Source organism: Lemur catta, chromosome 5 (assembly GCF_020740605.2).
Source record: "Lemur catta isolate mLemCat1 chromosome 5, mLemCat1.pri, whole genome shotgun sequence".
NCBI classification, from domain to species: Eukaryota; Metazoa; Chordata; class Mammalia; order Primates; family Lemuridae; genus Lemur; species Lemur catta.
The window spans coordinates 102331726-102357751 of NC_059132.1; the positions used below are offsets into that span (position 1 = coordinate 102331726).

The following is a 26026-nucleotide window of genomic DNA, read 5'->3' on the forward strand; positions in this document are numbered from 1 at the left end:
GCTTGGGTGTGCTGTGTGGTTCCCGTGAGGACAAAGACCCAAATCTTTCCCGTCAGAGTGACAGCACAAGCAACCCAACCATCTGTGGAAGACTCATTTACAAAAACACATGGAAAATACAATAATACAGGAACTCTACTGAAATTAATTAAAAATCTGACACTCTGCCCTTCAAATGTGGCTCAGGGTTCCAGTAATCAGGTCTGCTTAGAACAGCCTCTATATTTTCTCACTGGGCCCTATCACTACGGATTTCTTACACCGAAAGAACAGGCTCTGCTATAATGAAATCAAAAGATAATATTATTCTCCCATTAAAGTGTGAAAATTCAGGAAGGCCTAATGCAAAACCCCTCTGGCACTATCAGAAGATGATCCCCTTTGGTGACAGCCCTTGGGGTCAGGGCCAAGCTTCCTGTACTATGTAGCTCCTTGGTGGGGTCTCAGGAGGTGTGGCTACTTCTCAGCTCAACACTGAGCTATGGGTTACAAAAGAGTAGGGGGAAATGAAAAAAGAAAGAGGAGGGAGAAGAATGTATTATTGTGAGAAAGATGAAATCCACCGTGGTCCCATGGCTTTGATTCATCTGCTAATCTGCACTGTCCCCAGGGGACTGTCTAGCCTGAGTATGCACAAAAATTCCTTTTCTTGGTGTCTCCTAGTACAACAGAGACAGTTGGCATTTTCAAAGGGGCATTGACAAAGAAAACCAAAAAGGAAATAGTTACAGATAAATACAGGTGGTATACAAAGTCAGATTTCCCAAAGACAGATTCCTGATCCTACCATGATGAAATTCTCCCTCCATAGGACAGTGCAACCCCACAGGCATGAGAACTGGCCTCAGTGATGGGTGCCATCTTAGTTCAGGTCAGTCATCCATTTGTCCCTTACTCCATACCAAAGAAAACCCCACTCCCCTGGTGCTCCTTTGCTAAGTTCTGGTTTCCCACATTTGGAATCACCCTGATGATTGATGCAATGAACTGTTCACTGTTTGGTGGGACCTACCAACACCACCTCCTGGAAATGGCTTTCCAAATCTGTAGAAAGCAACTCCTCATTGGTTCAAGTTTGATCATGAGATTGCAACAATTAAATTATATCTTCAGGCTGCAATTCTAATTCTAGTTCTTTTGCTATTTCCAACATATCTGCAGTTACTTCCTCCATGGAAGTCTTGAATCCCTCAAAGTCATCCCTGATGGTTGGAATCAGCTTCTTCCAAACTCCTATTAATTTTGATATTTTGACCTGCTCCCATGAAACATGAACATTCTTACTGGCATCTAGAATGGTGAATCCTTTTCAGATTTTCAATTTACTATGCCCAGATTTGTCAGAAGAATCACTGTCTGTGGCAGCTATTGCCTTATGAAATGTATTTCTTAGACTTGAAAGTCAAAATTATTCTTTGATTCATGGGCTGCAGAATGGATGTTGTGTTAGCAGGCATAAAAACATTAGTATCCTTGTACATCTCCATCAGAGCTCTTGGGTGACCACGTGCATTGTGCATGAGCAGTAATCTTTTGTAATGATTTTTTTTTTTTTCTGAGCAGTAGGTAGGTCTCAACAGTGGGCTTAAAATATTCAGTAAACCATGCTATAAACAGATGTGCTGTCATCCAGGCTTTGTGTTTCTATTTATAGAGCACAGGCAGAGTAGACTTACCATAATTCTTAAGAGCCCCAGGGTTTTCAGAATGGTAAGTGAACACTGGCTTCAACTTAAAGTCACCAGCCGCATTAGCCCCTAATAAGAGAGTCAGCCTGTCCTTTGAAGCTTTGAAACCAGGCATTAACTTCACCTGTCTAGCTATGAAAGTCCTGGATGGCGTATTTTCCCAATAGAAGGCTGTTTGTCTACATTGAAAATCTGTTGTTTAGTGTAGCCACCTTCATCAATAATCTTAGTTAGAGCTTCTGGACAACTTGCTGCAGCTTCTACATCAGCACTTTGTGCTTCGCCTTGCATTTTTATGTAAAGGAGATGGACTCTTTCCTTAAACTCCATGAGCCAACCTCTGCTAGCTTCTAACTTTTCTTCTGCAGCTTCCTCGCCTCTCTCAGCCTTCACAAAACTGAAGAGAGTTTAGGGCCTTGCTCTGGATTAGGTTTTGGCTTAAGGGAATGTTGTGGCTGGTTTGATCGTCTCTCCAGACCACTCAAACTTTCTCCATGTCAGCAATAAGGCTGTTTCACTTTTTTATCAGTCATGTGTTCACTGGAGTAGCACTTTGAATTTCCTTCAAGAACTTTTCCTTTGCATTCACAACTTGGCTTCCTGTTTGGTGCAAGAGGCATAGCTTTCATCCCGTGTCGGCTTTCCACATGCCTTCCTCACTAAGCTCAATCATTTCTAGCTTTTGATTTGAAGTGAGGGTTCAAAGGAAGTGGTGGGACTCTTCCTTTTGCTTGAACACTTAGAGGCCATTGTGGGGTTATTAGTTGGCATGATTTCAATACTGTTATGTCTTAAGGCATAGAGAGGCTCGAGGAGGGGGAGAGACAGGAATGGCCAGCCAGTGGAGCAGTCAGAACACACACAACATTTATGAATTAAGTTCGTTGTCTTATATGGGCACAGTTTGAGGTACTCCCAAACAATTACAATAGTAACATCAAAGATCACTGATCACAGATCATCATACAGTTATAATAATAATGAAAATGTTTGAAATTTTGTGAGAATTACCAGAATGTGGCACAGAGACACAAAGTGAGCACGTGCTGTTGGAAAAATGGCACTGATAGACTTAATTGACACACGGTTGCCACAAACCTTTAATTAGTAAACAACACAAGATCTGCAAAGTGCATAAAGCAAAGCACAATAAAACGAGGTGTGCTTATAATGAGAAACACACATTGTTTCTCAGACCTGAGGCCTCACACAGGTTAGGAGCTCAATAAATGTTAGTTGAATGAATGGGGATGAATGGCGGTTCAGTTTTCAGACTGATTTATAGAGCAGACGTGATTGATATGCCTGCACCCCAGAAAATGGATAGATACGTCTCCTGTGGGATTTACCAACCTCCTCAGGTTCTCCCAGGCTAGATTATCACTTAAGTCCTTTATACTTTTCATTCCATTTTTCCACCCCCCAAAGCTTCTGCATGGATGCACTTTGGGCAGAAAGAGTCAAGAACAGGCATGTGTTAGCAGAACGGGTCCGGAGCACTGCAGGCCTGCCCCAAACTCTCCGAAGCAGGGGTGAGTACTGTTCAGGGAGAGCAGGGCTGGAAACAGCCCCTGCACAGACAGAAGAAACAAGAGGGCTGTGTGCCATGGAGCATAGTGAAGTCAGGGAGGTATGGACAAAGGAGGATAAAAGGGATAAACTTCCACTTCTGAAAAATTTGCTAGAGGTGTGAAATTTAAGCACACCTTTGGGAAATTAAGCAATTAGCATTGTGGAATCATACACACATGAAGGTAATGTTGGTAAATGCCTTCTTACAAATGGACAGGACAATAGAGAAGTAACCAGGAACCTATGTGAATAATTAATCATGATGATGCCACAGTGAGAAGTGATTCTGGCTTTTTGGGACTGGCCAGAAAGATGAAACAATGTGAGTTCCCAGGCTGCCTGGGGACAGAGGGCACAGGTGCCTCCACACCTGCTGGGCAGAGTACACATTAACACATGGTTTCTGGGGAACAACTAGTTAAGATGTAGCAAGTCCCTTTTTAAAAGTACATTTCCTTTTAACCAAAAGGCTCTGCATTTCCCCCGTGAAAACACTCATCACACTTTATTTTAACTCTTTGTTTAACACCTTAATTTTCTTCTGGAATAAAAACCCTGAAGGAGAGACCATGTCCATCTTGGGGGTCACCGTTCCATTTCCAGTGTCAGTTAGAGCCGTGACACTCAACCCATGTGTTTAAGGATTATTGAATACATCCCACTTCTAGGATTCATCCCCAGGAAACAAGTGGTCAAGTGTACAAAGATGTTAGTAAAAGACCACTTATCTCTTTATAGCTTCTAAAATGTCTACAAATGAGAGATTAGTTAAATGAATTATGGGAATCTATAAAATAGAATACTACAGAATCATTTAAAATGCTATTCCATATTTGTTGACGTGGAGAGATAGTCACAATATAGAGCCATAGGAACTAAAGCCAATTACACAAGTGAACACAATCTACCATTGCATTTTTGTAAAGTAAAAAAACTCCATGGTAGAAAATGAGGTATTTTTATTTCCCTCTTTAGGTTTCTGTATTATCTCAATTTTTTAAAAAAACAATACACATATATCCCTTAAAAGTATCCCTTTATAATATGAACATCCAATAAACCACTTCCATTTTGAAAACAACATTGTTCCTGTCGGCGCCCATCTGGCCATGCTTCGGCAGCGAGGCAGTTATGTGCTGCACTTGTGAAAGGCAGAGAAATGGCTTCAATTAGAGAACACGAGAAACTAGCAACGCATTAATTGAAGAAATTAAAAAGAAGGAACTGTGCCTACTAGAGCCTCTCTCCTTTGTATCAAACAGAAAAACTGAAAAGGCATTTGTCTTAGTCCATTTTGTGTTGCTATAACAGGATACCTGAGCCTGTGTAATTTATAAACAACAGAGATTTATTTCTTACAGTTCTGAAGGCTGGGAAGTCCAAGATCAAGGTCTGGAGTCTGGTGAGGGCTGCTCTCCACTTCCAAGACAGCACCTTGACGCTGCTGGGGAGGAATGTCGTGTCCTTGCATGGCAGAAGGCAGAGGGGCCAAAGGGATGACCTCTCTCCACCGAGCCCTTTTATAAGGGCACCTGATCCCGTGCACAAGGGTAGAGCTCCAAGACTCAATCACCTCCCCAAAGCCTTGGGGCTTACATTTCAGCATGAATTTTGGAGGAGACAAAAACATTCAAACTATAGCAACATTTTTGAAAAAAGCCATAGAGCAACAACAAAGAAATGTATCAGGAGAGCTGGATTAGTTTGCTAGGGCTGCCATAACAGGATACCACAGACTGGGTGGCTTAAACAACAGGAATTTACTTTCTGGAGGCTGGAAGTCCAAGATGAAGGCTCCATCAGAATTGGTTTCTGGTGAGGCCTCTTTCCTCGGCTTGCAGATGGATTCCTTCCCGCTGTGACTCACGTGGCCTTTCCCCTGTGCTTGCAGAGAGAGAGGTCTCTGGGGCCTCCTCCTCTTCTTATAAGATCACCAGGCTTATTGGATTAGAGCCCCACCCTTATGACCTCATTTAACCTTAGTTGCCTCCTTACGGGCCCTATGTCCACATACAGTCATACTGGGGGTTAGGGCTTCAACATATGGATTTTGGAGAGACATGATTTGGTCCACGACAGGAGCCATAAGTATTGATTTGGTGCCCAGTGAAGACTCAGCACAGAAAATCTGGAAATGATGAATCACAAATATTTTTTTTCTTTTCTTTCTTTCTTGTGATACACACATATTTGAAATCTAGCGTCAGCTGCCCGGATGCTCCCAAAGTCCTCCAGCACCAGTAATCGCCTTTTCCTTCAATTTCCAAACAAACCTGCGTGAGGCTCTATGCCAGCCTCTAGATATAGCAAGTTCAGGGTGTCCCCCAGATTTCTGGTGACTCCCCTGATTTGGGGGTGGGGGATACAGGCTATATTCCCACAGTCATGTCTCGCTACAAAGCCCTGCTTTTCCTATATTTTGGTGACCTGTTCATCTTCTTAATCCCTCTTTCTTTATTTTCCAAAGCGCCAAGAGCACAAGGGTTTGCTGGGAGTTTAGTGCTGCTCAGAATAGGCCACAACTTGCAACTAAATATCAGCTGTCAGAGCCACCGAGTCCCTTTCTCATCCCTGCCCCAGGATCCTCCTCATTGTGGCAGTGCCTGCTCAGGCCTCCTCTTCATTTCTAGAGGCTTCTGTCCTGTATTTCCTCTTCTTCCCATCTTCCAGGCCCACAAAGTCTTTTCCTTCTAGAACTGCCTGAGGATCGTACCTAATTCCCATTGCTTCATTCAGCCAAACAATTTAGTTCTTTCTCTCCCTCCTCATCCTCCTCTGCCTAATCCCTACCAATCTAGACCGGACAGGGGCTTCATCTTCCCTGACTGAAAGCCCCTTAAATGTTTTCTCAAGCCTATGTGCCGCCCACTTTGAATAATGCATTTTTCCCTAGAGTGTGAGAATTCTACAGTAACTTTATTTTTTAAATAGTAATCTCCCCTTCACATTAAATGTACAGAGATATCAGATTTTGGAGGCACCTAGCTTTGTTGACATTTGCTATACTTCTCTATGTCTGCACACACATGCGTATGTCTATACATACACAACTCGTTTTTTAAATAAATAAAAAAGGGTACGTTTTTGAAGAATCTGTTCCCATTTCTGTTGCACAAGCTTTAGAGGTGGGGAAGCAAAACAAGAACATAAGGAAAAGGTATTTTGGGGTTTGGCACAGACATTTCGTAAGAAATTTCGAAGCATCTATGTCTCAAAGCGTATTTCCAGAGGGGGGTCTAATCTAGAACCATGGAAACCCAGAGCTTCCATTGTAACGGCCACGTGGTTGCCCCAGGCCTTCGGAAGAGCTCACCCAAGAGGCTTCGGCCTGCCACGCGCTCCTTGCAGACGGTGCCTGGCAGCTCCGCACTCGGCGGGGCTGTTTCTCACTGAACTCCGGTGGACAGGGCACCCTGGGGCCCAGAAGAGAGATGCTACCCTTTGAAATGGCCCCGGGATGTTTAGCTGTGATTTCTCCTCAGCTTATTCCAAGTTATGAATAATTTAGGGCTGCATTTCAAGCCCTGGTCTCCACTGGCTAGTCAACAAATCCGTTTTTCCCTTCTTTCTGCCTTTGATTGCCCTGGAAACATTAAATAAAGCATCTGGCACCGAGTTTGTGCCTCAGTGTTCAAGAAATGCTGCTGAAATTACCCAAGCAGTGAGCACGTGCACGCACAGATGGTGGCCGTGTAAACATTGTCCCCGTGTCCTGTCTGGGACGCTGAGACGGATGGACTTACGGCAGGTTTGCAGTTTCTGGAGGGACATTTACAGCAACAGCAAAAAGGCTGGATAACAGCCCCATTTACAACAGCCATTTAGGATCATAAACATGTTTCTTCAGCTAAAGCTGCTGATGAGCCTCGCACTGACTTGACAGCTCAGACTAGTGGTTTGTGGTTTGCCCGAAACGTAGCAAAAGGCCCAGCCGTGTATCCATCCACACCCCTAGGGATGCTGCAGGGAACATGAAGCTAGTGTGCAACAGGTGTATTGTAATTTTAGGCATAATTGTTTTTAAGTAGGAGAGAATGATCCTGAGATTGCAGAACAGTTTATGGAATTAGTTCTCTGTAAGTCAGTTCCCACCATTTCACCACAAAGGCCTCCTAATGAGATTAAATCTAAGCATTACACGGTTGCCTGTTTATTACTTTTCCTTGGTATGCCCAGATAGATGGTGATGGCTACCCTGAACTCTGATGATTTTATCACAATGAGGTCAGTTCACTGAGAAAGCTCATGGCTGAGACCCAGAAAATATCATAACTCACTCAAGAGAAGGTCCATGTCACAGAGTCAATCACAAACTCTATAGTTAGAACAACCCTCCCGTGTACACTGATGTCCACTTTCAGCCACACTCTCAATCAGCCCTTCCACACAATGCGTTCTCTATTGGAAGGGTTTGCGGCTTTAATCTCAGACAATACTGGCCATTCACTTACTCTCGCCGGCAGCTGGCTTCTCCTGCTACTAACATTCCTCCATTGGAATCACCCTCTCATTGGCCTAAACCATTCATTACAAAGCATTTCAGACAAGCTCCCGATAACCCCGGAGGAGAGGCGGCACCTGGTTTTCTCTCATTTATGATGCTTTTCCACTCCAGAAAGCTCTGGTTACCACTCCGAAGGGAGTTTTCTTTTCTCCTCATGTTCACAATGAACAGCTTTGCATTTAGTAACAAAACCTGGGGCTACCAGATCTTTGGGTTGACTTGTTCATTTATCTACCGAGGTTGCTTAGAACAGGCCCCAGGAAGTAGGCATTCCCCTACGTTCCTGATGGCAGTGAGGGTGGATGTGACATTTCTGGAAAGCTGTTTTGTTTTGTTTTTGAGACAGAGTCTTACTCTGTTGCCCGGGCTAGAGTGCCGTGGCTTCAGCCTAGCTCACAGCAACCTCAAACTCCTGGGCTCAAGCGATCCTCCTGCCTCAGCCTCCCGAGTAGCTGGGACTACAGGCATGTGCCACCATGCCTGGCTAGTTTTTTCTACATATATTTTTAGTTGTCCACCTAATTTCTTTCTGTTTTTAGTAGAGATGGGGTCTTGCTCTTGCTCAGGCTGGTCTCGAACTCCTGAGCTCAAACGATCCACCCGCCTCGGCCTCCCAGAGTGCTAGGATTACAGGCGTGAGCCACTGCACCCAGCCCTCCTCCAGAATTTTCTTAGATGATGTGGGAATCAAGAACTAACTCTCTAAAATTGAGTGGTGCTCTAGTCAGAGGACACATTCTCAAAGGATAGGCCTGGCCTGGCATTGCCAGATTAGTGGATGAATGTGTATCTATGTCTCTAAAAGTAAAACACTGTGATTGAAGTGAACTTTTCTCATTTTCCAGGTCTCCCCACCGTAAGAGACTGTCATTAAATGACTGTCAGGGCTGGTCTTGTCTGATGAGAAGTCTTCTGTTCTACTTGAGCAAGCTTTTCACCCTTGTCTCTCTCTTGAACAGGAATCTGCATAAATCAGCAAGCACACGGGCTCACGGCATCTCTCTTAACCATCCTTGGCTGTCATTTACCTTGGAGTGAAGCCCACACAATTTTTGACACTGAGATCGCAAACTTCGATACTCGCAGGGGCCAGGCAGGTGCCCAGAATGAGGAGAGGAGGCTAGCAGGAAGAAAAGTGAATACGGACACACTCTACTTTCTTTTAAATCTATAGGAATACTCTTGACACCCACAAATAAATACACCTTATTCTGGTTTTTTTTTAAATTGGAAAATGTGCTTCTCCCATCTGTCTTTTGTTTTTCCACTTTGCCTCAAAATATGGGTACCGAGCAGGGGTGGATCCAAGTTCCGTGGGGCCTGAAGCAGACACACACACACACACACACACACAAAAGAGAGAAAAGCAATGCAATACCAAGCCACACTTGTGAGCAATTCGAGTGCATTTTAAATTGCTCTCTGTTGTGCGGATCTGCACAGACGTGAAGTCAAATAACTCTTAGGTGAAATACATTGACTTCCTGATGAATAGGAGACTTTTGTCCCTGGGAACACTTGTTTCTTCAGGTTATTTCGCTGTGTTTGTATAATTTTGTGGGCTGTTTTATCCAGAACTGCCAGACTTCATCAGGACAACAGATGTGTCAGATCCACCAAGACTTGATGTGATACTTTGGATGCACAAAACATGCAACTTCTCGTACAGACGTACTTTCTGTTTGAAGTACCGCAAGAGATTTGTGCCCTCAAATGCGGGAATTTTGATAAATTCCATTTCACGCCATTTCCATTAAAAAGAATTGTGGCGCATTTACAATGGTGTGCTATGCAGTGGGAAGGATATTTCAAACAGAAGAGACCTTCTATTTTGACAAGGTGTTAATGAAGACAAACTCTTCGGCTTACAATTGTGTATGTCTAAGAGTGGGAGGATTTTCTACAGAGCAGCCGCTGGCGCTGTAAGTTTCAAACGCTGGCTCTCCTCTGTCCAAATATTTCTGCCGCCAGCCCCATAGGTCACACTCATCTTGCCACTGGACCCTGGCCTGGCATCTTTAGGCCACGATGCCGGGAAACTAAGCTCTGAGGGAGCCGCCCACACTGGGACGGCTACCGACAGCCTAACGCGTGGAAGTAACTGAGAACCACGTTTCCACTGACCCCAGTTAAGTGTGCCCCCAACTCAATTCCTCCTTAGTCAGATCCCAAAACACAGAGGCCCCAGTGTTAACTACCAAGAGGAAAGGCCGGGAGGGAAGAGATGGTGGTCTGGATTGGTTGCAGTTAAAGTATCTTACTCTTGTAAATTTTACAAAAAGGCATGACCACATCAACAAATTGCCAGGGTCCCTCCCAGGGTCTGGAATGGGCTCATACGGGTGAAGGGCCTGGAAGCTTAATGACATTAGCCTTGTGGAAATCTGCCTCTGGTACAAAGATGTGCTTTTCTGCCATAAGAAATGGGTGAAGACTTCAGTAAGATTGAGGACGCCCAGAGGCCACCAACTCTCCATCTCCAGGTCGACCCTGGTGAGAGAGAAGCACAGACTAGAGGAACTAACACAAATAATAAGTTCTGCTTTTTCTTGTTTCTCAAGATGCTTTGGAAGAATCATTGCTTGTCCATTTGCCACAGAAATCTGCAGCAACCATCCAGGCCGTGGTGTCTGGGGTCCCAATGTCACGGCAGGACAAAGTCAGATAGGATGGTGGGGAGGTGGAGGAAAAGAGACGGGATTCCCAGTGGCCCTCTGGCAGTCACTCCTCCAGCCTCTTCTCTCCACGGGGAGACCGTCTTCTCCCTGTTGCTTATTCCTAACAGCTTAAACATTAGACGAAAGGCACTGTATGGCAGAATGGCGGCTGTATTAGTCAGGGTCCTCCAGGAAAACAGAACCAATAGGATATATGTGGACATATATGGGGACATTTAAAATGGGAAGTGGCTCATGCCATTATGGAGGGTGAGAAGTCCCACAGTCTGCCAACTACAAGCTGAGAACCAGGAGAGCCAGGGGTATGATCCAACCTGGGGCTGAAGGCCTGAGCACTGGGGGATTGGGAGTGGATGGGTGGGAAGGAGGGCTCCGATATAAGTCCTGGAGTCTGAAGGCCCGAGAACCAGGGGCTCTGATGTCTAAAGGCAGAAGAAGACGGATGTCCCAGCCCAGAGAGAGAGAGAGAGAGAGAGAGAGAGAGAGAGAGAGAGAGAGATACAGATAGAGAATTCACCCTTCCTTCACCCTTCATCTGCCTTTTTATTCTATCTGGGTCCTCAACAGACTGGGGAGGGTGATCTTCTTTACTCAGTCCACTGATTCAAATGCTAATCTTTTCTGGACACACCCCACAGACATGCCCAGAATAAAGTTTCACCAGCTATCTGGGGATCCCTTAGCCCAGTCAAGTTAACACACAAAATTAGCCATTGCAGCAGCAGACAGGAATGGTCAGCCAGGAGTTCTGTGCCTGAGCCTCCCTGCCCTGAGGTTCTTCATTACCTGCTCCTTTGCTTCCCAGGAGGCACCTAGACTAGATCTGACCTTTGGCCCTAATGGGCATTACCCGACAGAGTGGCCAGTATCCCAGGGAACATGAGCTTAGAGACCAAAATAACTAGGCACTCCAGACTACAATATCATAAAAGAAAGACCCCAAAGTAGAACAACATAGGCTAAGGCAGAATTATTGGAACACACTGAATAAGATTTTTTTGTGTGTGTGTTTTGTTTTGTTTTTTTTTTTTTGAGACAGAGTCTCCATTCTGTTGCCCAGGCTAGAGTGCTGTGGCATCAGCCTAGCTCACAGCAACCTCAAACTCCTGGGCTCAAAGAATCCTACTGCCTCACCCTCCCGAGTAGCTGGGACTACAGGCATGTGCCACCATGCCTGGCTAATTTTTTCTGTATATATTTTTAGTTGTCCAGCTAATTTATTTCTATTTTTTTAGTAAAGACGGGGTCTTGTTCTTGCTCAGGCTGGTCTTAAACTCCTGAGCTCAAACGATCCACCCGCCTCGGCCTCCCAGAGTGTTAGGATTACAGGCGTGAGCCACCATGCCCAGCCTGAATAAGACTTTAACATAGTTCTTATTTGTACTTATTTTAATAGAAAAGGAAGATATTGGCCATATGAAAGAAAGACAACAGACCATAATTTTAAAATAACTAAGTAGAACTATTAAGTATGGACACTTTCAGTTGAAATAAAGAACTCAGTAGACGCAGTGTAAGGGTTTGGCATCAGACAAGGGTGCAGGGGTGGGTGCGTGACCAGTAGTCCGTACACAGAGAACGCAGGCAGCTCTTTCTACCGGACGAGGCTGAGGACAGCCCTAGGGCAGGGTGGCCCCTGCCATCATAAAACCTTCTGAATCTTCAACAGAAGCCAGACATCTGTTTATTTGGGGTTTTTTGGTGGTTGTTGTTTTATTTGTTTTAATGTGGATTCTCCACAATCTTAAATATTGGCTCAATTAAAAAAAATGGGCAAGCCAAAGCAAGCATGTGTGTGGGCCAGTCGCAGCCAGTGGACTACTCACTGGTTTGTAAACTGGGCTGCACGCAAGCCTAAGTCATGATATTCTCATTAACCTCGCTGATTCACAATGTGTGAGCTGCTGCAAGTCTATGTAGTAATTCTGTTTCACGCTGAGGATCAATTATAGCATGAATTAAACCGAATGTGGCATTAGCTACACACCTAGACTGCTGACATGGAACAGCTAATATGTGACAGCGCTTTACATCCATTATTCCACTAATCCCCACATTTAAGAGAGAATGATCTCCGTGTTACCATAAGCTGAGGCTGAGAGAGACTGAAATCAGAGCTGCGCGGCTGCGTGCGGTGGCACTGGGTCCTGGACCTCGGACAGACGTCCTGAGACACAGTCACATCAGGGCCTCAAGGTGACAGCAGGACTTGGAGCTCCTCCCTCTGCTCACTCCAGTATCACACAGACAAGATAATTTCCCATGTCAGGCCTCAAGTGTGAAGCCAGATAGTTTGAAATTTGCACTTCCTACCCTGTAAAAAGAAAAATGTAGAAGTCACTATGAGATTTCTTGCTTGAAAAAAAAATATATATATATATATATATAGAGAGAGAGAGAGAGAGAGAGAGAGAATCATTACCCCTGGGTAGGCAAAGCAGGTTCCCCTGAATTAATAATAAATCCTGAGAAAACTAGGCCTGCCGGCGAATATCACCTAGGACATTTTAAACTGCTAGCCGTGGAAACGCTGATACAAACTGGCTCGAGCAGTCAGTAAATCTATTTTCTCACCGCAGGAAGTCAGAAGGTTGGGCCGCCCTCGTGGCAGTTGGCTCAGGGGGGTATAATTTCGTCAGGGGCTCAGGTTCTTCCCATGGCCCCACTCTGCCGTCCTCGCCGCTGACTTCCTCCTCACACCGGGAGCGAGAGGGCCGGGGCGGTGCCGTGTGCCATACCCAGGTGAAGAAAGGGACCGTCTCCTCCCGGGATCAATTCTAGACCCGAGGAAACATTGCCCAGAAGCCCCCAGTACAGCCGCTCCCCACAGCTGCCCTGGGGCCGACCCTCCACCATGGCTTCTCTAAGCAACTGTCCACAGTCCCCACCGGTATCAAACGGTGTTGGAAGTACCCCCCCAAATTTAAAACACATATGCCATTTGTTCCTGCAATTTCCACTTCTAGAAATTGATTCTGAAGATACTCTTACAAAGATGGCTGCTATGCAGGGACGTTCATGGCAGAATTGCCTTGTAAAAGGGAAAACATAGCCTCATCTGAGTCTCCATCCATGGAGGACTGATGAAATAAAACTGTAGCATGGAAGTCTCTGGAGCAGTCTGAAAAGGAGACAGATCTTTTAAGTCCTGGCGTGGAAGAATATCCACAATATATTGTTTACCAAAATGAGTAGAAACAATGCATGCAAAGTATACACTTATTCTTGTAAAAAAAACCAAACCATTTGTTGGACATGTCAGTATTCATAGCAGATAACAGAGTTGTGTAAAGCAGTTACGGCTTTCTTAGTCTCTGTTTTCATAATTGAGCAAACTCCCTCCAGATAAGGGAACAGAACTGAAATCATTTAGTTACCTGGGTTTCACTCTCCTCCAGTATGAACAGTCTCTCTCAATTCAAACCTGTTTCTAGCCAGCAAATATTCAGCCAATTCCAAGTTCAGGTCCCCAGGAGGAACGTTCCTCTCTGGCCTTTCCTTTTGCCTGGGAGCAGGGGAGGGACCATGGTCCTCAGGCATTGGCTGGGCCCAGGCCTGTGCAGGTCCCTGTCCTCCTCTGTGCTGCAGGTAGACGAGCAGGTCAGAGTCAAAGTGACACATCCACAGGTCCCCCAGGGTTTCGGTTGTTGTCCTTCTAAAGAGACACATACTTGCTCTTTAAAACTGCACTTTGTAAATGATGAACTCGAGCAAGGAAAGGAATGAACATCTAGATTAAACTTACTTCCTTTCAGGCTATCTTGCAATGTTTGTAGAATATTTACATACTTTAAAAAGTAGAGTTACACCCAGTGTGTGCATGCTGCATTTACATTCTATCGTTGCACAAATATTCTAATCTCCATGCATTGAAATGGTCCATTGTACTTGTCATTTTTAATGGCCATAAAGTATTTCATGTCACTCTATAATTTGTTTAGCCATTTCCCCTGTTATTGCGTGTCTGGTTTGTTTCCAGTTTTATGCCGTGTTAAATTGCAGCTGCTGTGTGTATATTATGTTTGTACATATTCATGTTTTTCTTTGAAATTATTTTCTTGTAGTGTATTCCCAAAAGTGGCATTACTGGCTCAAACAGTTCTGTAGCTTTTGTTACATACACATTGTCTGATTTTTCTGAAGAAAGAAAGAGAAGAGCCACTCCTAAGAGCCACCAGCAGTGTATAAATGTGTTTATTTCCTTAAAGTCCTGCCAATATTGTGCTTTATTCTTTAAAAAAAATGTGCTAGCTTAATAGATGGGAGACTGTTTTAAGTGACATTTCTGTCATTGCTGGGGGTTTGAAATATGCCAACTTGGCACGGGCCCAGATGTCCCCAGGTTTGTGTAGGGATCCCAGCACGCAAGAATGCAGCAAGCCGCACCCAGAGAAGAATGGAGAGGTCAGCTAAGAGGCAGCCCGGCCATGCCCAGCTGGAGTTCCCTGTTCACACGAGGCTGACTTCTAGGGAGGCTGGTGCCACATGTGCGAGACAGCAGTGGGTGCTCGGTGAACGTGGACTCCACGTATTTTGTACCTGAGGGTAGACGCCAAGAATTCTTCATATTAGTCTGGACCTGCAAGACAGTGAGATCCTCCTCACCCACCTTTCTAGAAGGAAGTCGGGGTTAGTGTGCCCAGCTTAGTTTTTATGGAAGAGGGTGTTACCACGGAGTCCCCTTGACCTTGGGAGGTACTCCGGGAACCACACGGGGACTGCGAGCTTGGCTCTGTCCCTGCCTCTCCCCACTTGCAAAGAGAAAAGCCCAGCCCGTCCTGTGGGCTGAGGCCAAGCCCTCGCGCCCCCAACAGCATCTCCCCACAGCAAACAATCACCTTTCACCTGCAGACACGGTTGAGTCCCAGGAGGTCCGTGCAGATGCAGGTTTTACCAGAGGATTCCCAGTTGGGTGGCCCCAGATGGGAGGCTGATTCAATTCGGGGGCACGTTTTTGCTGTGGGGGTTCCCAGGGGTCAGCTAAGATAGTCCCACTGGAGAGCCTCAGACACACTGTGGGGTTTCTTGTCCCCGAGCCTCCGGCCCTGCTGCTTCCTCTGCCCGCATGTCCCCTCCGTCTCATTCCTCTTGTTAAGACCTAAAATTTAAACATGGTCTTTCCCAGGAAGCCATTCCTGCCCTCACATTCTGGGTTGGGAGCAGCTCTCCTGTGCTCGCTTAGCACCCTGCCCTCTCCTCATCCTGACACTTGTCAAACCACGTGTGGCCGTCTGGGAACTCCCAGTGCAGTGCCTGGGGCCAGGCTCAATTTGCTGAAATGATGGAGGAGTGAAATGATGGGGATGAGAGTGAATGAATTAACCCTGGTACTGACGGGGGCCCAGGGCCTATGGTTTGCAGCAGCCCAGGGTTGAGCCAGGCATTGGTGAGATGTGGGAGACCCGTGAGCCCTCAGCCCTCTTTATTTCAGAACCACACTGGGGAGCTGAGTGAGACTGACGCCAGTAGGGAACAAGGGACGTGTTCTGGGACCTGGCAGGCCACCAACTCTCCAGTTACCTCTCAGCTTTAGTAAAATTAGAATCATTTCTTTTGAACATATTTCAGGCTATAGTCATTTGTTTCAGCAACCTCAGGATCCCTTTATGGAATGAGGCTAGAAAATAAAATGTAAACAAAAACTATCAATCAAAACTGTGTTGTGAACAACTTTTATGTACCCATAATAATTAAAACTAAAATTAAAAAAAACCCTTTGTTGTGAGGAAGTAAATTTCCTTTTCTTTTATGTTGGTTTAAAGAGACCTTATGAAATATCTGTGCGTCACAATCCGTTTTAGGTCCCCGAGTTCTCTCGTTACCGTCCGTCACTCAGTGTGGCTCACGAACCGTCATGAGCTATTACCGCGTCCGGGACACAGAGCGTGGGGGGCGCCGGGTGGGGTTTCTTGGGTTGTGCGTGTGCAGAATTCTAACCTGAGACTATTGCAGGGAATACAAAGAAACAAACGAATGAGCACAAAATGATTAGAGCTGAGCACTGTGCGGAAAGCCAGGTCTGAGAAGGAGGGGAAGACAGAGGGTGACCCAAGGCCGAGCTCGCAAGGATTTGGTCAGCAGGGGAAGAGAGCTCGGCGCAGGGCCTTGCCGGGCGGCGGGAAGCTGCCCCGCCAAAGCTTTGTTTCAGCAGTGGCCGTCGCAAAACAGTCTCAGAAAAGCCAAATGTGCCAGGAACAGAATATGGCCATTATTGTTAAGAACTTCCCCAAACATCCAGTCAGCCGGGAAAGCAGACCCACAATTGAGCCACTAGTCAGAGTACAAAGAATGAACTGGTAAAAGCAGATGTGACTTTCTCATCCGTGACCATGCCAGGGCTGCGGAAGCTTTTCACGTTGGAAGCCGTGTTAATTTGCTGTAATCAAATAAGGCCACATTCAAGAAACCTCAATTAGATATACTTAAAAATGTACATTGTTTTGTTAAAAATCTAACTATTTTGTACTTGATAATTTCAAAAAATGAAAACTATTTGTTAATTTTAAAGTTAACTAACCTTTTAATGACTTCGTTGTGCCTGCTGTTAGTTGGAAAGCATGTGAATGTTTGGTTGCAGCATGGAGTCTGCAGTTTCAGTTGATCCCCTAGATGGGAATCAGTCATTTGTGACCTCAAGGGCATCTTGATTCCAGTTAGGTAGGAGAACGCAGATTTGAAGTAATAAGTGGCTGAAAAGCAAGAAAGCATTTTGGGGGCATGTTGGCAAAGGCATGGGTATTATGCATTTTGCCATATTTCAATTGCATCTTTCTTAGCATCAAACAATGACTTTAAAATGTCATCTACTCAATCAATTCCATCTGTAGTTCTTTAGGTTCCTTGGTGATACCAACTAGGTGAGGGTGAAATGCTAATTTCAGTGTGACGTCATGATTCTCAAAGTCAACAAACCTTTCATTGTATTCTCCAATTAATAGGTCTGTAACAGCTGGGTATTCTTCAAATGATTCACTTACATCATCCTGCTCATCAATGACCTTTGTTAACTGGGGAAAACGTTCATCCGAAATTTCCTTTTAAAGAAGAAGTGTTTTGAAAAAAGATAGCTTTTTTGGAAATGCTTGTTGTTTTGGTTTTTTTTTTGCCACATATTATATATAGACTTTTTCCTTGCAAAGAAATATTCAAGTCATTTTGATTTGACATGATATCACATCAAATGCTGCATTCCTGTAGAAATCTTCTTTCAATAATTTACATTGCTGATTCTGTTCTTCATAAAATTTAACTATCTGTTCTTACAGAGATAAAATTTTGGCTAACACCTGTCCCTGCAATAGCCATCACAAATCCACACTGATGATATGGCAAATCCACACTAAATTATTTCTAGGTCTTATTGCTGCTTGAAAGACTTGCCTTTGTTTTTGCTTTTTATCTTTTACTTTCTGCAATACAATCTTTTGGACCTCTCCCTCTAATTTAAAATATTTGTGGTCCTTATGAGTGTTATGCTGATGAGCACTGACTTTCTTTAATGTTGACATTACAGTATCACAAAGCAAGCAAACCATCTTATCTTTAGCAGATACAAGATAATATTGCAATTCCCAATCCTCATTTAAAAAAACATGTTTTCTTCTTTCAGTGTTCTCTTCGTCTTCTTTGACATGATGGGCTGTTAAGCAGACAGAATTAAAAAATACTGTCGAGCTGTGCAACTATTCACACATTCCACTTCAAACAGAAACACAGGGCACTATTGTCAAAAGCTGATGACCCCACATAAACTCTCGCCAACCAGCCTCGTGCAGTAGTGGCCCCAGTCAGGCGGGGGAAGTTAGAGCTAAATCATGAGCACAGCAGCCGTCAATTTAGCCCTTACAGCTTACTAATGCACTAACTGTGCCGGTCAATCTGGGAGGAGTATTGTGTTGAAACTTATTTTACTCTTTGGTATTTTAAATATGTTCATTTTAAAAATAAAAATATAAAAGACAAACAAAAATGTATTAATAAAAATAAAAGGATTTGTTCTGTAAAATTTGGATTCAATCAGAAGGCTGCACTTAAGGACCTAGAAGGCCACGTGTGGGCCTAAGGCTGCAGGTTCCTCAGCCCTGATTTCACTTTTTACAATGACTATACATATACTAACAGTACCTTTTTATTCAATAATTTAGACAGGATGCACATTAGACTTCACTTAAGCAAGATTTTACTTAACATGCCTTTGACATTAAGGATGGTGGCATAAATCAATGTTTAAATTTAATCTTCAAAATTTTAAAGTTGCACATATTTTGTGGAGAAGAGATAAATTAAAACAATGAAAAATTCTTGCACCGATGTTGTTTTGCAGAGTTTACAATTGTTTTAGCTAACTTTAGAGGAGGAGGTTAGGTGAGATATACATTACAAATTAAGAAGTAAAACAGAATCCCTTGATTCTATTTTCTTTCAATCACAGGTAGTAGCCACTTACAATTAAAGAATAAGTTTTTTCAGTATATCACAATATTAAAGATAACAGCAACTATTATTTCTCAGGCAACTAGATATCCTATTTATCTTAATTATAATTTTCTAAAATGCAAAGTTCCTTATACTGGGAATCATAGATGGCTACACATCTACAAGATTTTAATTTTGTATTTTCATTTTCGTGATTTTTTTTAAAATTAGCAATTATAAAGAGAAAACTTACGATTTGATATCTTCATAAAAAGACTAAGTTTTTAAAGTCAATGTTTTCTCAAACTGGGGTTCACAAGTAAACTCTGAAAAGGCAAAAAAAAATAATTCTCTGTAAATTCTTCAAGTCTAAGAAACATTGCTCTAATACATATCCTTAGAGTTCAAAGTCCATTGTATTCTGGGCTTTTTGAGCTTCAAATTAATGCCACATTAACACTATATCTCATATTTTGTGATAACTCCTTGATATTAAATTAAGTCCCTGATTGTTAAAGACATTTCTGTTTTCATTTCTTAAAGCACTTCTGTTTTTCCACAGCAGGTCTTAAAATTTGCCATGAAATTTTCTCCCTTGTTATTAATGACTCAAGTAGGAGTTGTATGAATTCCATAAATAAATAAAATATATTTATTTTTTCCTTATTATAAGGATTATGGAAGTGTTTGAAAGCTGCACATTGCCCTCCTTATAAAAGTAAATTTAGAATTATGCAAGGGGTCACTCTTGCTCTAACAGAGTAATCACACTGAAGACGTGTGAGATTGAACTCAGATACGGAAGGTTTATTCAACAATGTCTGAGCTGGACCTTCAATAAGGAAGCTTCAAGGAGTAGGACAAAGAATTCCAAACAGAACCATTCTCTACCGGCAAAGGTAAATCATTGCAATTAATGTTATTCAAATCCTGCCAACTTCCTGGGCTAAGCTCAGATGCTACTTCCTCCACGATGCCATGACACTCCCTGGTCAGCCCGTTCCTTCCTCCTCCATAGCTGGCTCTCTCCCTGACGCAGCTGCTGTAGTCTGTACCTGGCCCATGGCGCTCACCAACGTCATCTTGCGTATTAGCTGTTGGGTGGATGTCTTGTCTTTCCTTAGATGATCCTATACCATCTGTTCAGGAGGTGCCATATCCAACTGCCTAGAACATTCACAGCACACATTATATATGTACTCGATTCATGAACAAGTAAACTCTTGAATGTGAACTGTTACTTGTGGGCCATACCCCAAACCCAAGGAGACTGTATCTGTCCATCTTTGTGGGAAACAGAGATCGTACCTCAATGCCTTCCATCTAGCAAGTTCTCAGTAAATGTTGGCTGAATAAATGGAGAAGAGAGACAGCAAGGACATCACACAAATTTTGAAAGCACAAGGTTGGTTTTCAGCCACTGTGGCTCCTCACCTGGGCCACAACAGATGCAACAGACATGGGCCGCCTCAGAGACTCTTTCCTACTCTGAAATCCACGGGCAATCTCATCGTCACTCCAACCCTCACTCCCAGACCCCTTTCCAAAGTCTAAAATCCTTAGTGTGACATTTACTGAGCACCTCATATAGGCCAAGGCCTGCTCCGCTGGGCTCTGGAGACACAGAGGTGAAAGGACAGACACAGCTCCTGCGCCTTGGAGGGAAGGACAGTGATGACACAAACAAATGCATCAATGATCTGGTTTCACATGGCTGAGGTGATGGCATCGCGGGATGCTGGGAGGTAGAGCAGGAGGAGGAACTGAGCTAGAGCAGGCATTTGTGAGCTCCAAGTCCCTGAACTCCAAGAAAGGGTTTCTTGGAGATGGGAAATGGGAAAATAAAATAACATTTTCTATTAACGTCAAACTGAAATTTAGCATTTCCTTCAATTAGGACAATTTCCTTTAATGTGGGCAACAACCACAGTGGTTTAGTAGCACCGGTAGTTTGACACCAACGGAAACCACAGACATTTTCATACCATGTGGCAGTTGTTGCATGTATCTTGAAATATTTACACTTTGCACCACTGAGAGACTGTGGTACTCACAGACCCTTTGCTAGATCTTGTTATTTAATGTGTTAATAGAGACATCTATTGCTATTTTAAAATGTTTTGATAACCGTATTTCAATGTCATTGCTGCCTTTGTCATCCTATGTATTTTATGTATTTGAAACCATTACTCTGAAAAGGGATCCACGAGCCTCACACAGCTGCACAAGGGGCCGATGGCTCAAAAAAGATCACGAAGCCCTGAGCCCAGCTCTCCCCAGCCTGGAATCTGCGGTGACCTCTGGCCTCTCGGTCTCTCGCACACCGTTCCTTTTGCCTGGGTTGTCTGTTCTCTCCTCTCCAGCCAGTTGGCTCCCACTGCGCTTTGCATGGACATGAGACATCGCCCACTCCATGAAGCCTCCGGATGGCGCTGCCCGGGACACGCACCCTCGCCAGGTGTTCCCCCCCCCCCCCCCCCCCGCCTCTCACTTACCACACTGCACAGCGGGGGCCTCTGCGCATCTGTCCCCGTGAATGGTCTGTGAGCGACGTGGCAGCAAGGACCGCTCTCTCCAACTCTGACCCCCTGCGCTTCACATGCTTATAATGGGCATTCAGGATGGGGACGCCTGACACAGGACGAAATGGGTGGGACCTGACTGCAGTTTCACATCTGCCTCTGAATATGGGTTGAAAAACAAAATACAAAATAAAAACAGGAACTCTGATTTACTGAGGGCCTACTAGGTGCTGTGGGACTTCCACACATTGTCCCCCACCTTCTCAGGCACCTCACGAAGGTGGCACATTGTTATTTTGTACCACCACTACCGTACAGGCTCGGAGAAGTTAGGGTGCCCGAGGTCACACAGGTGTAAGGCGCAGAGGTTGGGATTTCAGCTAGGGTCTTCCTGATCTTAGAGCCACGCTCTGCCATTTCTCTTCAATAAACCTGTGACGTATGGAAATTTCATCCTCTTGGGGGAAAAATCCGTGTAATAACTCCAAAATAAGACCATTTTTGTGAGTATTAGGTGGGGATTTTCAAAGGCCTTTTTATATTGATGAGGTGACATGGTGTCCCTTTGGCGGCAGCTCTGTCCTGTGTACTCTGCGGCTGGTGGGGTGGTTGCCCCCTGCCGCTCCCTTAGCAGGGCAATCTGCAGCCTTCAGGAGCAACCTCTGAACTGGAAGCAGGCGTACGACAGACAAGGGGTTTATGAAAGAGGAAGCCATGACAAAAAATGCCACTGCAATCCCACAATTTCGTTTGCAGGGAACTTAAGGAGAAACCTCCTTCAGACCCCTTGCCGCACTGTTTCCAGGAAACCTGAGTGGAACAACCTGTTGAGAGAACAAAGAGCCCCTGTGTGCGTGGACAGGTGAGCCCGGCACGGCAGGTGCGTGTTAGTGGGTGACCCAGGGCACGCCTCCCCGCCACGACCCTCTCGCCAGCCCTGCCGGGGCTGGGCAGCTCTGAGCTGCTTTGGATTGGCACACCGTGTCCTCCAGAGCTCCAGGCAGGCACTAAAGTCTCTGGGACACAGTTTGCTGCTCAGATGGGTGCCCAGGAAGGCTCACTGTTCTGGAAAGGTCTGTAGGCATGTGACCTGAGCTCCTCAAGGTTTGGGGGTCAGGTGTGATTGAAGCAGAGCTTTCCCTACCCTGGCTCAGGAGGTCAGGCCGAGAGGGGCTGTCCTCCTCTGCCCCTGGAGGCCTCGGTGGGCCTGGGGAGCGTCTGAGTGCAGTGACTCTGCCAGGCTGGGGGTCGTGGTGCCCAAAAGCCCAGGCCATGGAAGCTTACGGGTACTCACGTGATTTCTTTCCCACAGGTGGTCTCATTCAGGCACTGAGTATGTATCTCCAGCCCAAGTCTATTAGACCCCGAGCTCGATGAAGGTAGGGGCCATGGCTGCCGCCACAAACACCGTGGAATGAGCGATTGATGACACCTCAGGTTTTCAGTAGTTGGTCTATAGTTCAAAGAGAAAGAACAGAACTGGTAGGACCGACGTCGCGTCCTGTGTAAGCGGTGCTTCCCGGACCCGTGCAGCATAACGGCCCGGGGCCAACCTGCCACAGGCAAAGATTGAATTCAAATTTTACCTTGCGTTCCCAGAAAGCCTTCATTTGTCAACTCCTGGCTGGTGCTGGCCCCCTGCCTGTGCCCCTGCCGCTTCTATCCGTCAGGAACTCCCGTCTCACTTCTTCCCTGTGCCCCAGCTCCCAGCACCATTTCCCGTACCGGCAGGGGCTTGGCTAACGTTTGCTTAGAATTTAGTCTCCCTCCTGGAGAAAAGGACGGACATCCTGACAGCCGGGGCACCAGCGGGGGTCGGGGGTGTGGACTCCTGCCCAAACCCAGCATGTGACGGAGTGGAAAGGGCCTGGAACCGGAGCCCGCAGGCCGGGCCCTGGTCTCCGTGCTCATCCGTGGCCAGGTGCTTCGGTTCTTCAGGCCTCAGCTCACTGCAGACGCAGGCGCTGTGACGACCCAGGTGTCGGCTGCCTCTGGGACTCCGCGCGTCTCCAGACACCTCCTCTAGAGTAGGCGCCATGGCTGTGGCTGACTGGCAATGATTTTCCCATCTGTTAACTGGAAATTAACTTAGCCATGAGGGTTGCGAGCCTAGATTAATATTTAGAAAGGATTTACAAAGAAAAGAACCCAGTTAACCCTGAGATAGAGGCCTTTTCACTTTTATTTGTGCAGTGGGTGGAGACTGTGTCCCTGGCTAGGACAATTCCATAATCCTCCCTGCACGGCCCCTTTGCTGTTGCAGTTTCTAACCTCACAGCCACAGAGCCAGCGTGAGCTTCCTGCAACTGGAGGATGTATTCAGGGCTCTGACTCCGGTCCCAGGAGGAGGCCCCTTGCCGAGTGCCCGCATTTTGCAACTAAAGCTTCAGCACCAAATGGAGAGGCGATCATGACAATGGTCAAAGATGGCTTTTTATAGCCTAAAAGATTAAGGCCTGGACTTTGGTGTGAGGCAGGCAGGGGCTTAACTCTTCTTTCTATTGTCTGGCACACTAATTGGCTCATTTAAGCCTCAGCATCCTTATCTGTTAAATGGAGGTAATAGCAGTACCTACATCATGGGGTTCTTTCGAGAATAAGATAACGTGGATAAAGCTTTTAGCCTAATGCCTGTCCAGCAGTACATGCTCAATCGACACTGGCTATTACTATTAATATTATGCTTTGGCCATGGTTTGACTGTGCCACCCAAAGTTCATACGTTGGACACTCAATGCCAGCACGACAGTGTTGGGAGGTGGGGCCTGATTAAGAGGTGATAGGTCATGAGGACTCTGCCCTCATGAATGGATTAACGTCGTTGTCATGCAAGTGAGTGAATTACCTCGAGAGTAGGTTGTTATAAAAGCCATGTGGCCCCCTCTTGCCCTCTTGCTTTTGTCCTCTTGTGTCCTTCTGCCTTCTCCCATGGGATGACACAGCACGAAGGCTACCGCCAGACGCTGGTGCCAGAATCTTGGACTTCCCAGCCTCCAGAACTGTGAGCCAAATAAATTTCTGTTCATTTTAAATCACCCAGTCCCAGGTATTGTATTATAGCAGCACAAAACAGACTAAGACACCTTTATTCTGTATCTCCGTCCCTTAGTTGCTGTAGGATGGGATGTTCTCTTCACTATCCAGAGCTGATACCTCACATCATTTCTTGAGCATTAGCCCTTTAAAGGTTTGGAATAAAATCTCAGCGGGGCCTCAGAAGACAGAAACATCAGATAACTAGGCTTTCAGAAACACTCCACCCACACACACCCAGCTATGAAAAAGGGCTTTCATACCTGCTGCTGGAGAGCCACGCATTCCTCCACGCCAGCACACATAAGCAGAGATCAAGTTAATATCGGCTAGGGCTCCCCTCCTTCCTCTCTTAAATGCCGTCACCTGAGATGGACTGAGGGCACCCCTGGAGTCACTCACAGCAGAGTGATTATGCGGGGGCTACACGTCCTGGTGTGTCCCTCAGACCTCTGGACTGGGAGCTGGGGGGGAGCAGCAATGAGGCCTTCTGGAAGGGTCCACACTCACTCCCTTCCAATCCATCCCCGAGACGCTCTGCTGGGCTGAACCCCTCCCACCACCGGCTCCCACGCCACTCACCCCCACAATGTCCTGAGCAAAATGTGTCAGGCCAGAAGGAACGATTTTCGGTAGTGACCCCCCAAAGAGTCTCTGATGTAGGAAGTCACTGCAACTTAAAGACCCAGTGTGCAGAGCAGTATTAGTTTATACATGATTATATATCTTTCCTACATGCTCTTTGTTTTTTTTCTCTCCAGTGGGCAAGAACTGGAGCTTTTTCATTTTCTCTCTCCCCAAAACCCTCTAGGTAAAGCTGCAGGAGCACTCAGCTGACAGACTGGCTGGCAGTTATAAAACCAAACGAATCAATTGAAGTAATTGATAAATGCTATCCATTTTAAAACAGTATATATTTTTTTCAAAACCACGAATGTCCTAAGTGTCTGCAGGCCAAGCTGGTGGTGTTTGGAAGATTAGAACATAAAGGGTTCAAATGCACCACGTCTAGATTTCAGACAAGTCACCTCTTGAGCAAAACAGCAAAGACCAAGAGGTAGGTGGTGCAGGAAGGGGGTTGGCAGAATCCAGACCAGCCCATCCTCTGCCTTGTCCACAGCCCTGAGGCTGAGGCTGAGGCGGAGGATTCTGAGTTTCTCAGACCTGAGCTCGGGGCAGCAAAGCCCTCCGGTCTGGTTTTCAAACACACAAGCATCAGTGTGTTCGAGAATTACTGGAGGAGCTTGTCAACCTGCTGAGTCCTGTCCTCCCCACTGCCCCGAGAGAGCTGACGTGTGACGTCTGGGCTTGTCACAGCGACGTGCTGGAGCTGTCGCACACGGACTCAAGAGAGCTGATTGTTAATTTTTCAGGAATTCTGGGGGTTGGTTGTTTAAACACAGCTGTCATTACAGATTGAATTATGTGAACTTATAAATTATGTTTCAAAGGTATTTAATACTCAAAACATATCACTTCCTAATTATTTTCCTATTATCTATACTCAGTTTATATCTATTGTATCTATATGACAAAAATACAGTCATGTGCTGCATATCAATGTTTTAATTTTAAATTTGCAAAAGGAGAATAATTTTTAATAAGAATAGAATT

The 26026-nt window shown here is 45.3% G+C and overlaps 1 long non-coding RNA gene across 1 annotated transcript; it reads right to left on the reverse strand.

The window, feature by feature from the left end:
- Window positions 1-19152: 19152 nt before the first annotated feature.
- LOC123638659 lies at window positions 19153-21380 on the reverse strand. Its single transcript, XR_006735423.1, has 3 exons — window positions 21353-21380; window positions 19913-20024; window positions 19153-19183 (listed from the first exon to the last, which is right to left on the reverse strand). It is a non-coding gene; the product is annotated as an uncharacterized LOC123638659 (long non-coding RNA).
- Window positions 21381-26026: the final 4646 nt, after the last annotated feature.